Below are 15,832 nucleotides of genomic sequence, written 5' to 3'. Positions count from 1 at the left end.
TAAGGAGTGATCATCTAGCTCCCTCGTAAAGCAGGTTCCCTGAAGCAGGTCACACAGGAAAGTGTCTCAGCACAGGTTCAGAACACCTCCAGAGGAGACTTCACAACCTCTACAGACAGTATTCTGTCACTCTGTCAGTTCTTCCTTCATATAGAACTTCCTCTGTGCTCTGGTTTCTGCCCTTTGCCCTTTTCTCTATTGCTACTTGCCACCGAAAAGATTTCACCTCCACGGACTTGACTGCCACAACTTAGAGATGAATAAACAGTAACAGCTTCAGGACTCTCAGCCTTTCCTCATACAAAAGTGTCTCCAGGCCCCACATCACCCTTGTGTCCCTCTGCTGGACTCTAGAATTTCTAGAGATCCTTGTCTTTTCTGAACTGAGAAGCCCAAATCTGGACACAGTATTCCAGATATGCAGGGGGGAGGACCGCTTCCCTCGGCCTGCTGGTCACACTCATTTTAGTGCACCCCAGGACTGGGGTCTTCTTGACTGCAAAGGCAAGCTCACGTAGCTTGGACAGCTCATAGCTCAGGATAGTTCACAGTCAACCTCTTTGCCCACTAGGACACCCAGGTCCTTCTCTGCGGAGCTCATCTCCAGCAGATCCAGCAGCCCCTAACACGTATGGATGTAATGCATTTGAGTGGCCTCAATGCGGAGCATCAAGGGGTGGCTTTGTGGATAACTCAGCAAACTATCAGACACAAACAACATTAAAAAAGCAGCACCATGGGTTGTGTCTCTGGAGAAAGGATGCATGGACTGCATTCTCAGGGATGCAGGCATGGCCACATTCCTGGTCCAGGCGACTGACAAGGCGCTCGGGGCTTTCTGGTGCTACCTGGGTCACTCTGAGGCTTGGTGGCAGATTTGGGACATCCATGGAAGCAAGAAGACATTTACAATCTTTCAAGAAAAGAAGAGTAGCCTCTGCCTAAATGAGGGCATGTCAGCACAATACATGGTGCAGAGAAGTGCTGTCCATGCCAGCCAACCTGCTGGCATTGTTCAAGAGCGGGAAGGAAAGTAAGTCATACCGCAAAGGGCAATCAGAAAAATCTGTGGTTCCCTTGAGAACTAGAGGTTTGGTCAACCAGCTTCTGCATTTGCAAATAGACAGCCCCACATTCCACGGTTCCTTTTTTGCCTGTCCAAAACTTCCCCCTGAACTAATAATGAGTGAAGCTTTAGATGAAGGAAAGAAAGCAAAGAGGAAGCTTGATAACAGTTAATGTAGGATATCTAACCATAAAGTAGCAGTTAAATAGTCATAAACAAGAACTTGCTGTTTAGACAGAATTTTCAGCTGCATACCAGCAGACACTGCTCAGTTCTCAGTAAAATGCAAGCTTGGGAATCTCAACATGCTTTTGGCACTTGAGAGGAGGAAAAATACTGTCTTCCATGGTGTGTTGCTGTGTAGAAATACATGCCACCAAAAAGATGTTAACAAGGTGGTGTCTAATGAATGAAAAAGTTGCTTTCATACGCACTTTATGTTCTAAATTTGTCTAGAGCAGTAGAACTGTTTTCTCAAGACAAAATGGGAAGGAAAAGAAATTGAGAAGTGTATTGTTGGCCAACATCTGACAGAAATATTTTGAGCAGGATAAATATTTTCACTTTCCCTAAATGGACTTGTATTTTTGTTGAGGAAGTCATTTACCAACAGTAACGTAAATAAAGTACTTCCATCAACTCTTCTAAAACCAAATAGAACTATTCAATCTCTAGAGAGACTAATTCAAAATATAGTTAGCTAGACTTATCATAATTATGAACGATTAAAAAGCAGAAAACAGTACTCCAAATTAAATTCTGCCTCTTCGCTCACTTTCAGCTGAGAAGAGAGACAAACCAGAGTCTTGGTGTGACATGGGAAAGCAGAAAGTGGAAAAAGAACAAAGAGAAAATAGAAAGGACTGCTGTTCCTTAACTGTCCAACCTAAATACAAAGAAATAAACGGAAATGAAATCTATACAATTATTTGTTAATTTCATCAGTGATATAACCCCTGCCTAACTAATATAGGAAGAGATTGCTTCTTTAATAAAGGAGACTTGCTCCTGCATAGACGTAAGATTTGGGAGCATTTTTAATCTGTGAGCGTATAAGATAAAAAAAAACGCTGCCTTTCCTTTCCTTTCCTTTCCTTTCCTTTCCTTTCCTTTCCTTTCCTTTCCTTTCCTTTCCTTTCCTTTCCTTTCCTTTCCTTTCCTTTCCTTTCCTTTCCCTTTCCCTTTCCCTTTCCCTTTCCCTTTCCCTTTCCCTTTCCCTTTCCCTTTCCCTTTCCCTTTCCCTTTCCCTTTCCCTTTCCCTTTCCCTTTCCCTTTCCCTTTCCCTTTCCCTTTCCCTTTCCCTCCCCTCCCCTCCCCTCCCCTCCCCTCCCCTCCCCTCCCCTCCCCTCCCCTCCCCTCCCCTCCCCTCCCCTCCCCTCCCCTCCCCTCCCCTCCCCTCCCCTCCCCTTCCCTTCCCTTCCCTTCCCTTCCCTTCCCTTCCCTTCCCTTCCCTTCCCTTCCCTTCCCTTCCCTTCCCTTCCTTTTCCTCTCCTCTCCTCTCCTCTCCTCTCCTCTCCTCTCCTCTCCTCTCCTCTCCTCTCCTCTCCTCTCCTCTCCTCTCCTCTCCTCTCCTCTCCTCTCCTCTCCTCTCCTCTCCTCTCCTCTCCTCTCCTCTCCTCTCCTCTCCTCTCCTCTCCTTTTTTTTTTTTTTTTTTTTTTCCCTGAATATATGCCAACCTCAAGCCCCCAGGCTATTCACTGAATTTGTGACAATCCATAGTCTGTCTAGAGCAATGGCTGTATCTCCATCACCATTTCCTGCCTGCAGCCCACGAGGAGCCAGACGTATGAAGACAGAGATGAAGCAGAGCCTGTTATGCTGTTACTGTAACTGGCATGTCATGGAGGACTGAAAAATGCCTGGCTTCATTATTACACAGGTAGAATTTTCCTCTTTCCCTTCTCTCTGTCTGTGAGCCTGAAAAGAAACGTACTGATATTTTATGTTACGGATAGTGATTTCAGGTGGAGAACAAACCGAAGGTAAGATAAACTGCTGAACATGAATCTTGCTTTCAAAGAAACGCTCCTAAGTACTTCAGTGAGAGGTTGCAGCCATTGTGAAGATGTAATGATCGGCAATCCATGACTATAAATCACAGTAGAAAGAGAGAAATTCAGCTGTAATTCTTCACTGCTGCACTCTGTTATGGTAGTTGGGTAGTAAGGTTTAATCTCATCTCCATAACTTTGGTCCAAGGTAAGGTCCACAACCGGAAAGGCCAACTATTCTGGACATGGTTCATAAGCAGATCAGGTACAGCTGAAAAGCAGAAAGAAAAATCAGTGGGTGAGAACTGTGAATAACTAGCATTTTAAACATTAAGTAGAAGTACTGTTATATCTACTAATAGGAAGAAAACTGTTACCGTTTTTCCGGGTTCACTGCAAAATCCATCAGCACATCTTTTCAGTTTTACTTTTCCCGTTTACTTATCACAACTATATAAACTGCACAACCACGCAGGCATTCATTCACGTCGTGTGTGAGCATCCCTGCACTCGCTGTACTCATCAGCTGGCTTTGCATTTCCCTTTCTGCCCGAGGGTGGAGCTGACACTCTGCTTTACACTGCAGCTCTACCTGAGAACGCTGTGCACAGGGAAGGGCAAAGACCTTTTCTGAGAGTTACAAGACAGCACCTCCTCCTTCCGTTATCCCCAACACAAACACACACAGAGAACATAGCTGTCTCCCTTCAAAATTCCAGTTTTTGCATAGTTTCTGTTGGGGAATCTTCTGTTTCCACATAAACCCTAAAGTGCCTTGTCTTTGTCCCCCCTTAAGCCCTATTTCTTCCAAAATGATGGGTTTATTTCCTGTTTCAACATCCCACCCATCTTCTGTTCTGCAGATTTCAGCAGAGCAGCTGCTTTGGGATCAGCTTTTAGGCTATACCAGGCTTTCAGTTTATGAGAATGCTATTGGGCAATACACCTACAAGATAAATCTCTTATCTTTCAATTGCACTTCATTACCATCTGACTAAAATACCTTGCTCTATGCTGTGCCCTCAGTTCTGTGGAATTTCATGCTACGTTAGCAGAGTCTATGCAAAGGCTGGATTTATTTTCTAAGGGAGAAGGGAGATGCAAAAACAAAAAAAAAAAGAGTTGATATTTTGATATTTAGTGTATAATGGCAGCCCTTATTCCCTACTGCTATAAATACTCTGTGCTCATTTTGTATGTGTTTTGGCCAGATGTTCAACAGAAAAATGTTTAGAAATCGTCATCTATCCTAGATGCCATTTTAAGTCAGCTGCTGTATGGTGTCACCTTGGAACATTCTGATTTCACTGTATTCACTCATATGATATATTTTGAAAAAAAAAAAGCTAACTTACGCATCTTTTATACAAATAACACAAACATTGTGAATGCATTTATGAGCACTCAGAGTTGCCACTGCAAAGACTTGTTGGTAAATCCCCATGCTGCTTCTATCTATCACGATTTACTTTGCAGCACTGTTAAAACCACTAACAAGCAAGTATTCTCAGTGACAAAACATTTTAAGCCCCTAACTTAACAGACAGTTTTATATAATCCTATTGCAGGGACAGAATTTCAACTGCAGCCAAGTACAATATCAAATTAATATTCCTGGGAAGGCGTGGTGCCTAAATGTAACCCATTTTTAACTGGGTGTATCAGCTGGCCTTGGAAAAAAATGTGTGTGTATTACTTCTCCTTGAAAATTTTGCCACATCTTTGTTTTTCAGCTATCATGCTGTAACAATATTATTACTGTGACAACATTTACAATCATCTTTTCAGCTACAGAGAGGAATTGGAAAAAGATAACATAAAATGGTAAAAAGGATCTTACTGATCAAAGGTAGAGTTTGTTCCCTAATACAGAGAACCTCTGTTCTGAGCAGTGCTGAAAGGACTTTCAAAACATCTTCGTATGTGATCAGTAATGTTACCTAGTTACAAAGTGGGGAAAGAAGTAAAAATCTACAAGCATTACTACATGGAATGCATCAAGCCATTACCCACAGGTACTGTGGTTTTCAGTTTTTCAGGGAAATAAATGGTGGGTTTTTTATATAACAGATGAGCACAGCCAATTTTTAACAAATATGCCATCACTGCTGTACATCAGTACGGTGTCTTTAGGAAAGCTATAAAGACCAGACTTTCATTGTGCAGCACTGGCTTCAGTGCCTATGAGAGATGTGGATGGCCAGGAGACCCAGTAAAGTGAAGACAAGGCAGTACAATGAAATTCTGGAAGGACGTCCTGCCACACCTGCTACAAGAAACTCCCTTCCAAGATCAGCCTGCTTCCATTCAAGCACACATCCAAACCTTCCTCTCACACTCATGAAACAGATCCTCACACAACTGGCATAATTAGATCCAACTGAAGTAGATGCATCTATAAAATCACAGTAAACTTATTACAATCCTTAATGGGTTTGACCCTTAGGCACAATTGGATCCAGTAGGTCTGCTCTACTGTAACAAACCTAGATGACAATATGCACATACACACATGCACACACACAGACTTCAGGCGAATCTCCTTGTTGAGTTCCTTTTCCTCAGGGACTCAGATAAATTCTGACCTCATGTCTGACATTTGCTGAAATTTCCATCTGAGCTGTTGCTGTCAGGAACTCATCATTCATAACTCAGCATTGTTTAGGAACGCCTGTTCATGAGAAGGTCATGTCTGATAGACAGAGGGACGTAATAAATTTGGTCTGCAAGAAGTAATCCCTCTTGACTAGGACGAAGTGCATGAAAGAAAAGCTGAGGAGAGGGAAGAGCTTATTGATATCATTGCCTTGTCTTCTTTTCCTGTGACAAGCACTCCTTAGTTATCATTAAGGAGAACCGTGACTTTTTGCGAGGCGTCAGAAGTTCCTCTCTGCTCCTGGCACCTGCTGAGAATTGTCAGTGGGTAGGTTATATGATTTCTTCAGTTGTCTGTCTCTAAAGTGAACAAGGGTGATACAGAAATGTGTGTAAAGGGAAGTTTCTGCAAGGATGGCTGCAACCCTCAAAGCCGAGACAGACCATCTAAGAGGAAGTCTTACAGACATTTGCTGTTCGTGGCCCGTGTTGTGCAGGATGGTGGGTAAAAACCACCTCTGGAGTACACAGAATGAGTGGAAACTTGAATTAATCTGGAGCAAAAAGCAAGGCTGAAGTGATAGAAAATTGAACAGCCTGGCTAGATAAAATAACAAGTGCAGAAAGAGTGTAAAAGACTGCTGGGTCCTGTGCCGAGCTAGAGTTGTCTGCAAGGGTCCCATTAACCAAATCTTCCATCAACCCATTTAGTTAAGGCAAAATTTACATGTTGACCTCAGGAGAGTTCTTCCAAATCTGTTAATTGAAGCACGCTTGTCTATAGTAACAATAACAATTATATACGAGCAGTTTTAAGTAGATCTCAGAAGTTTTTGTTTGTTGCTGTGGTTAGTTTGTTTATTTTCCCAGAAGAAGGTTGCCACTATTAGTATTCCCCAGCAGAAGCAGAGAACCCAAATGACTTGACTAATGACTGAGGACTAATTACTGAGCTTTGTAACAGACTTTTTCAAGCCTAAAGCAGTTCTGTAAGTCACACATTGCAGAGACAACTTCAGCTGTAATTGAAGCTCTTGGATGCACTGGCAGCTAATATTAGAGAAGTGCTTCAAGTCTACTGTAGAATTCTTCTCAAAAGTTATGCAGTATTGGTTCACCTGGACCCAAAAAGCAATCTAAAGTTTCATTAATGGGCAAATTGGCATTGGTGGACGAAGGGAAGGCGACCGATGTCATTTACCTGGACCTGAGCAAGGCCTTTGACATGGTCCCCCACCACATCCTCATCTCCAAATTGGAGGGAAGTGGATTTGATGGGTGGACGACCCGATGGATAAGCAATTGGTTGAAAGGCCGCAGACAGAGGGTGGTAGTCAATGGCTCTATGTCCAGGTGGAGGCCGGTAACAAGTGGTGTCCCCCAAGGGTCTGTCTTGGGACCGGTGCTCTTTAACATCTTTATTAATGACATCGATGAGGGAATTGAGTGCACCCTCAGCAAGTTTGCTGACGACACTAAGCTGAGTGGTGCGGTTGATACGGTGGAAGGAAGGGATGCCATTCAGAGGGACCTCGACAGGCTGGAGGGCTGGGCTCAGGTGAACCGGATGAGGTTCAACACGGCAAAGTGCAGGGTTTTGCATTTGGGCCGGAAGAACCCCAGGCACCTGTACAGGCTGGGAGGAGTGGTCCTTGAGAGCAGCTCGGCAGAGAAGGACCTGGGGGTCCTGATGGACGAGAGACTGAATATGAGCCAGCAGTGCGCTCTGGCAGCTCAAAAGGCAAATGGGATCCTGGGCTCCATCAGGAGAGGGGTGGCCAGCAGGGACAGGGAGGTGATTGTCCCTCTCTACTCGGCTCTTGTGAGGCCCCATCTGGAGTACTGTGTCCAGGTGTGGAGCCCTCAGTACAAGAAAGACATTGAGATTTTGGAAAGGGTCCAGAGGAGGGCGACTAAGATGATCAGGGGGCTGGAGCACCTCCCCTATGAGGACAGGCTGAGGGAGCTGGGCTTGTTCAGCCTGGAGAAGAGAAGGCTGCGGGGTGACCTCATTGCAGCCTATCAATACCTGAAGGGAACCTACACCCAGGAGGGGAGTAAACTCTTCAAAAGGGCTGACAACAGCAGGACTAGGGGAAATGGATCCAAGTTGAAGGAGGGAAGATTTAGGTTGGATGTTAGGGGGAAGTTCTTTACTAGGAGAGTGGTTAGGCCCTGGAACGGGCTGCCCAGGGAGGTTGTGGATGCCCCGTCCTTGGACGTGTTTAAGGCCAGGTTGGACGGGGTCCTGGGCAACCTGATCTGAATGTGTATGTTTGGTGGCCCTGCTAGGCAGGGGGGTTGGAACTACATGATCCTTGAGGTCCCTTCCAACCCGGGTGATTCTGTGATTCTGTGATTCTGTGAAAGCTTATTTTCTTTCTTCACAAATATGATGGAATATACGAAAAGCAAGACTTGCCACAGAGATTTTTCACTGAAGGACACAGATTAAACTAGAAAAAAATATGTATATATATTCTCTGTGCTGAAGGAAAACACAAAACAAGAAGAAGCACCCCATAAGGTTCCTGAGGAAAGGCAGCATTATGCAGAGATCTGCAGTGTTGCCCAGAAGCTGGGAACAATGTCCAGAACAACTTGTACATTCCTTTGCTGCATTTCAGTTTCACAATGCAGTCTCAGGTCACAGCAGTCCTCTCACAGCTGTCAGTTAAAACTGTAATCCTTCCCATGCTGTCCAGGTTGCACGAACTCTGGATGTAAGACACCTTTGTTTATGGCACTTCCCCATGTTTGTTTTTATGAAGTTATTTCTTCAAACAAGTTTAAAAACATTTCCAGGGCCACATTTTCACTCTATTTCAAGGCAAGTTCCACAAAACGTTTGAAAGGAAATAACAGTTTTCTCTCTAGAGGAGAAACACAGAAGATGGATTGCTTTGTTTTACAGAATGTCACACTGCGATGTCTGCCATCGAGAAGGCGAGTTTCACAAGTCATTAATTCAACCAGATGGTGGTGTAGAGTCTAATAGGTAACATAAGCTGGATGGGAGCACAAATATCAACAGAGGCACTCTTTTGCAGACACAACATACTTTCCAACCTTCAAGCAGTTTTCAACTTATATTTTAACATGGCTGCATAAATCATTATTTGGGCCCAGAGAGAACAAAGAGTTCCCATATGTCAGAACTGAAGGACAAGACCTGCAATTAAACAGGCATTTGGTCACATGTTCCTTACACCAAGATTACAGGTGTGGTTGTACCACCGTAAACATGGACTGCTGAACTAGAAGGCACAAAATATAGAAAATATAGGTAGGTGTGTAAAAAGCAGTCATGAAAACCGATCAGGTAACACATTATTGAATGACATTCAAAAAGAAAAACAACCACCATCACAAAAATAAAATAAAATAAAATAAAATAAAATAAAATAAAATAAAATAAAATAAAATAAAATAAAAAAGCTATTGAAACAAGCAAAGTCCTTACCTGCAGTATAAGACTTTTTTTAACAGATGCAAAGATTGAAACAGGTTTAGATATCCTTGCAAAATGTTTGCAAAAAAATGCATTGTGAAGTTGCACATGATCCCAGCTGAAATCTGCTCCACAAAACCATAGAAGGTGGTCCTTTCCCCTAACTACTATGTCTAAGGTACAAGAAGTGACTACTCAAAAGGTCTGTACATTAATACTTAGCGAAGAAGTTTAGAAAAATACACTGGGAAGATAAATTTGACTGAAAAGGTTAAATATGTGAAGTTTTATTTTTCCTCTTCATGTTCTTCCATTGCAGCAGGTCAGATCTGGTTGCTCAGACAGCACAGACAACACTCAGACATTGCATTCATGAGTTTTCCAAAATAGTAGAGCTTGGAAAAAGCTTTGAAACGTAAACCACTTAACCAAAATTCATGAAGCCAGCAAGCTTTTTGATGCCAGGACACCAGGAAGCTCTGAATTGCAATGAAAGCTATTACAATTATCATAACCACAAACTGGGAAGAAAAAAAAGATGGAGCTTGCCTTTTGGAATTGTGATCTTTTCAGAGAAGGAAATTAAAACCTCTGTGAATTCTTATACAGCAGCTGGCTCTGCTTTGAAGCATATAATAGGGAAAGAAACTGTGACCCCAAGTGAACAGTACATGGTTTGAGGCACAGAGGGTAGATTTCTTGAAGCTGATGCTGAATTCTCCAGATACTTGCTTTCAGCTTCTGGGTTTGAACTGGTTTTAGATGTGACTTCTGTTTCCAAGTTGGAAGTATAATGTAATCAGCAACTCACAATCCTCATAGTGTCTGTTTGGTGGTGATTTTGTTGGTGTCTTATCTGGATGGCAGAACAGATCATCCCAAGGAAAGAAAAATAATATCAAAGAGGCATTGTTACAGCATTATCAGTCGCTGGGGTGACCTTCCAATTTCTGTGATCATGATTTGTAACAGCTGACACCAGAAATGGGAGAAACCTGCCCTTGGAAAGGCCCAAGCCAGGCTCAGTTCCTAAGCTGCTGGCCTCCAAAGGAGCCTTGGTGATTGAGGTGCTGTCAGGCTGAGTGCTAGCTTGAGGTTTGCAGGAGCATTTTATCTTGCCATCGCAGCTGTCATTGTTGTGTTACAATAAGTAGTGCCCAACATTGTGGTGTCCCTCTGACAGCAGTGAAACTTTTCCAGAGGATTATACCAGTAAGTACAGACCAGGATAGCAGCCATCTTTTTCTGTCTAAAGCAAATGAGAGTGTAAGTAAGCAATTATAGTAGGAAAATGTGCTCATAAAAGCAAACTTTGTGGCAAACTTGGAAGCGACTCTTCAGCAGCCAAAAGAAAAACAACTGTGCCCATGAGCAGTGATGTACTGTGGGTCCAAATGTCAAAATACTTCTCACAGCTGAAACCTGGAGGGGACACACTCACACTTTTTTGCTGCTGCAGCCTGTCGTTGGAATAAATAATGTGCTGTGTTTTGGAGTTACAGTAATTATAAACATCAAACATGTTGCAAAGTGTGCATTTTTTTCCTGCAGACTTTCAGAATCCATAGATGTTGAATAAGCAGAAAAAAAATCCTCAGATGGAAAGCTGGCAGAGTTGTTTTTATGTGTTGTAGTTTTAGAGAGATAAGATCATTCTTGGAGGCTGAACAGGAAACAAATGCATAAAGAAGAGCTAGGTAGATCATCAAATTGCATTTCATACCTGCACAGAACTGATTTACTAAAGTGTGCTCAATTCATTGCAGTTGGACTCTTTCTGATCGTTAAATCCGGAGCACTGACAGGGGCTACTGTCTGGCAAAATTCCCATCTTGGGATTGAATTCAAGTCTTTGCTACTCTATCTTGGATACCGTGCTAATTTAGATCAATTCAGACATTGCTTATTTTCCTTCATGAGACAGATCAGAGAAGCACATGCACTTACTATCTGCTCTAATGGTGACTGCGAGTTTTTGGCTGATTAACTCAAAATGTCCAATTTCAATGATTCATTTTATGATTACTCAACCTGAGAGTCAGATTTCCAGAGGGGTTAATTACTCATAACTCAAATGATTCACAGCAACTCTAAAATATCATTATAAAACTATTTCTGAACTTTTCTGAACTGAACTGTTTCAGAAACTGTATTTCTGAACTGACTGTTCATCTACCCCTCTCACAGCACAAGGGTCTTGTAGACCAAATCCTACCAAATATGTTATTTAACTCCATAAGGAACAGAAATATATATTACAGAATGGAGGAAGAAAAAAAAAAAAGGAAATTGTAGAGATAAAATTGATTTGATTTTCAAAGTGTGTTCAATTCTAAGAAGGTTTTCTTTCTACTGCCAGCTAGCTTTGAAGAACGCAGCGAGACATTCAGCTTTTTTATATTTGCAGCCTATCCACTAACAAAGTTCACTTGGTTCTATCTGTTAATTTAGAGAGATTCCTCCTGGGACTGAACTGTGATCAGGTAACCATCAGAAGCACTCAAGCACTGTAAAATGGTTTACTAATCTATTCATTTATCTCAATTTTCTAATATGAAAGGAATTAGCTCAAGCATAAGCTTATCCATTTCAAAAATAACTACCATAATGTCTGTAGCCCACTGATTTATTGGCTTGTATGTTATCTCTGTAGCAGTCCCATGTTCAATTTGCAGTGACTTCCTTAAATTTCATAATTAGATTCCCAGGAGCAGCATGTTTTGCCTCAGTTAGTCCATAAGCCATCTAGCTGTGCATCTCAGCGTGATTGCTGTATAATCTTCAAATGTTAGCTGGATTTTTTTAACTGTTAAAAAGAAACGGTAAGGTCAGACTGACAAATTTGCACATCTTTATGTAAAAAGTGCTGCAGCGACAATATTTATGCATATTCTAGGGTATGCTTGTACGTGTTACAATTCTGTGCCTCCAGAAATACCACGCATAGACTTGATATCCGTGGATAAAACTGGAAAGTTAAGGATGAAAATAGATTTTATGAATATTTCACTGCCTCGTATGAGACTAAGAGCTAAGATTAAAAGTGGGGCTTTTCAAAGTTTCCTAAATCCCACACATGCTGATTTTCCATTCTTTTTATGCTCTTCAGTGTTCTGAAAATGTATGAAGATCCCACTACTTTTAGAAGCTATGTCAGCACTTGGGTATTTCCCTGCTTTATTACAGCTCTGCATACTTCTATCCATCCTCTGTGCAGCTTCACATTCTCTTCTCGAATTAATCAGCCTTAAGACCTTTCTGAGCCTTCAGGTGTCTTCAGCCCCACACATCTATGACAGCAGGATTCTGCAACTGGTGAATTTTTCTAGACATTATGTCAGAGAACGATCATAAGTACCTGAATGCCCTGTCATTCGGAGGGACAGGGCTAATACAGTGATATTTTCTTGGGGAAGAGAAAGTAAAATGCAATAGAGATTAAATCTGTATTTAATTTGATATCCCCTCCTTGTCATAGATATTATTCTAGTCTCTTGCTGCTTTACTCCCACTCATTCTCATAATCTGTAAATTACTTTAGTCTGGAATGTTTCCTATGGGCTTACTGTATTTTATTGGCTGCCAATTCAGTCTTCTGATTTTGGCATTTGTATATAGCCAACATGATGAAAATTAATAATTATACCATTCAAGTAAATCTTATGAATTAAAACTGTGTCTAGCCAGCCAGAAATATCTTTGGTTGCCATTGGAGTGTACATTTTTTTGTCCTTATGTAGAATCACATGTAGTACACAAATCGTTCCTGTATTACATTCCATGGACAATTATTCTGCAAAGGAAAAGAAGTACTCAGGCTGTTCCCTGTTTTAACTCTCATCTTTTAATACATTATTTCTGATGGAATATTTACCCTGATTTCTTTCTTTGAAGCTCCTACTGAAGAAAATGATGCAGTTCATTTTGAACAAACTTCTAAAGAAACAAAGCCAGCAAAACCACACAGCCCACTCTGAACCATGGATACCTGCAGCACACAAAGCCCATTGCTCAGCTCAAAGTGAATGAAATGCCACAGTGAAATGAGCAGGAAGGAAGGGAAGTAGGAACCTGTTGCTTCCTTGTTCAAAGCTGCACTAGAACTTCTTTTGCATGTGCCTAGCTGTGATATCCATTTTGCCTGAACCTTTATGGTCTTGTGCTCCATCACAGCGTGAAGGTCTTCCATTTTCTTTAAATTCACTGCTCTGTCCTATCGCTTCTGTACTGATGATTCACCTGTTGGCCTTGGACTTTGCAGCTAAATGCTGTCAAAAAAGCCTCACTTGACAGCTCCAGAGAAAGCAAACTGATCGCAATAGCCACTGATTGTTATCATGCTCAGACTCCAAATTTAATTGTTTGAAGATATTTGATTCTATACAGGTTTTCTGACTCAGTAGAGTGATCTAAAACATATGAAAACACAATGCCCACGTGAATTGCATTTAGCAAATACAGCAGTTGCTGTAGTTCAGCATGCAGTTCAATCCCAATCCAAGTGTGATTCCTACTGCTGGCTTCTGTTGATACTCTCACCATCATGACACCAGGCATCATGAGTTGCTGGCAAGGATTCAACAGGTTGAATCCAATTCCCATCACCCTCTGATCCCCTTTTGTCTTGAGGTAATGGCAGCTTTCTCTGTGACAGCTGAACCAGCCACAACTCCACATCACCCATTCCCTGAGCTCTATGTACACATCTTTATTCCACTGTGGGGCTTCACTGCTCAACCACAATCACTTCTTAAAAAAAAGGAGAGAGGCTCTGCACTACACTCAGGGCAGTCAAAAAGTCTCATGGCAGGTATTTGGGAACCATCAGCTATGCAAGTTTTTGATAGAATGAGCTGCAGAGAAATTAATGGCAATCTGTTAGTATTTTTCACAGTCTGGCTCTTTGTATCAAGTAAACCTTTGGCAAAACTACTGAAGCCATTCATCACTCAAAGCTTCTCATGTCAGGCTGCCTATTGGCATGGGCAATTTCATTGCAAAATCTCAAATTATTTCCTGTCAAAGAAATTTCTCCCTTAAGTACGGCCAGGGGGTGCGAGACATCAGCTGCTTGTACCATACACCTTTTTAATTGCAAGAAATAATGTCTCATTGAATTTAATGAACCACAATGTCATTGTAACTGTTTTATTGCAGAATAGATCACATTTATGTGCATGTATTTCAAATAACATTATGACTGAGATCCGAGAAAACTTTGTGCAGGCTATTTCCACATTTCCATTTAACATAAATGATTTAGACATTGATATAACCATTACAGTATGAAACCCTTTGATTTCAGGGGCTGTTTTTGGTTGATTGTCTGGTCCGTTGAGGTTTTTTAAGGCCAGACTCAATAGCGAGCTCAGACAAATCATAATAAAAAACAACTGCATTGGGTTTCATGCCAGTCTTACTGCATTATTAAAATAACATCTGTTTATTTGCAGGCAAGGTGACTGTAAAAAGCACTGTCTGTTTCTAGCTGTATATAATTAAGTCCATTACTTCCTTCAGGAAGTTACTGGAGCACAGGTTAGGAGCAGCCACTCAGGCCAGATCAAAATATTTGCAGAGAAACCTATTTTTCTTGGTTCTAAACTGAACCCACATGAACCTGGAGCATGAAGTCTGACAAACAAAAAGGATCTCAGGAGGTTGTCCAATGAATTCCCGCTCAAAGGCACTCATGCAAGTCCTGGAAGGCTCTCATCTCACCAGTTCTCCAAGGCATTCGGTGGAGTATAACTGACTTCCCCAAGCAACTTGGCAGTGCTTCCTGCTCCTCACAACTGCAAAACCATGCCTATGTGCATAACCTGAACCTTCCCCACCTTACTCGAGGACTGTTACATCCTGTACACCCTACACCCGAGCTTCTGCTGCAGATGTAGGAAACTCCAGCATTTCCCCATCTGACTGCAGCTGAGTTCAGCCTTCCCTTCAGAATGTGTTTGCTGAAGTTCTGAGCTCTCCCCTGTTGGACACACCTTTCCCAAAGAGCAGTGCTCAGAAACAGGCAGCGTGCCGCTGAGCTGTGAGCACAGCAGCATCACCACAAATGGCTCATGGTCTCCTCCCTGTGCACCTTCCCTCTCAGAACCAGTAGAGCAACACTGCTCCATGTGTTTATCTCAGAGGGACCACCAGCGCAAGGCATAAATGTGCAGTGTGGACACCTCAGACTCCCAGCCACGTCTTTCGTTTTAGTAGTTTCAAAAGCTTGACTCTTGTGTCCCTCACCACAAAGATGGGAAGGGAGCAAGCCATTGCCGTACTAATTGCTAAAACAATATATTATCACACTTTATTTTCAGAATTTCTTTTTTATTCTGGTTTTGGAATTGTTATTTGTCTGTCTCTCCAATTAGGTTTTTTTTTTCTGTCCTTTTTGCTTGGTAGATATTCAAATTCTTTCCTTGTCCTGCCTGCCTCGCTAACGCTCTTTCTCCACTAACCTTCTTGCCTTTCCCTTGTCTCAGCCCTCCTGCTGCTGTTTGTGGAGAATATCGAGAGCAACAGCAGCATCAGAAGAGCGTTTCACCTCCAACACGACAGCCCTGTGCTGTCAACAGAAACAAAATTGTGAAAGCATTAGTGCCGAGTTGCATTCTCTTCATGCAGCCTCTGGGTAGGTTTAATGGCTGATCTATGTAAAATTAAAGTGACAATTTAAAAGCCCCTTTGCAGGTTTCAGGCGTAAGCAAGTCATCCCTCCAGAGCAG

This window comes from Lagopus muta, chromosome 1 (genome assembly GCF_023343835.1).
Source record: "Lagopus muta isolate bLagMut1 chromosome 1, bLagMut1 primary, whole genome shotgun sequence".
Lineage (NCBI taxonomy): Eukaryota > Metazoa > Chordata > Aves > Galliformes > Phasianidae > Lagopus > Lagopus muta.
Note: the sequence above shows the minus strand (reverse complement) of the source record.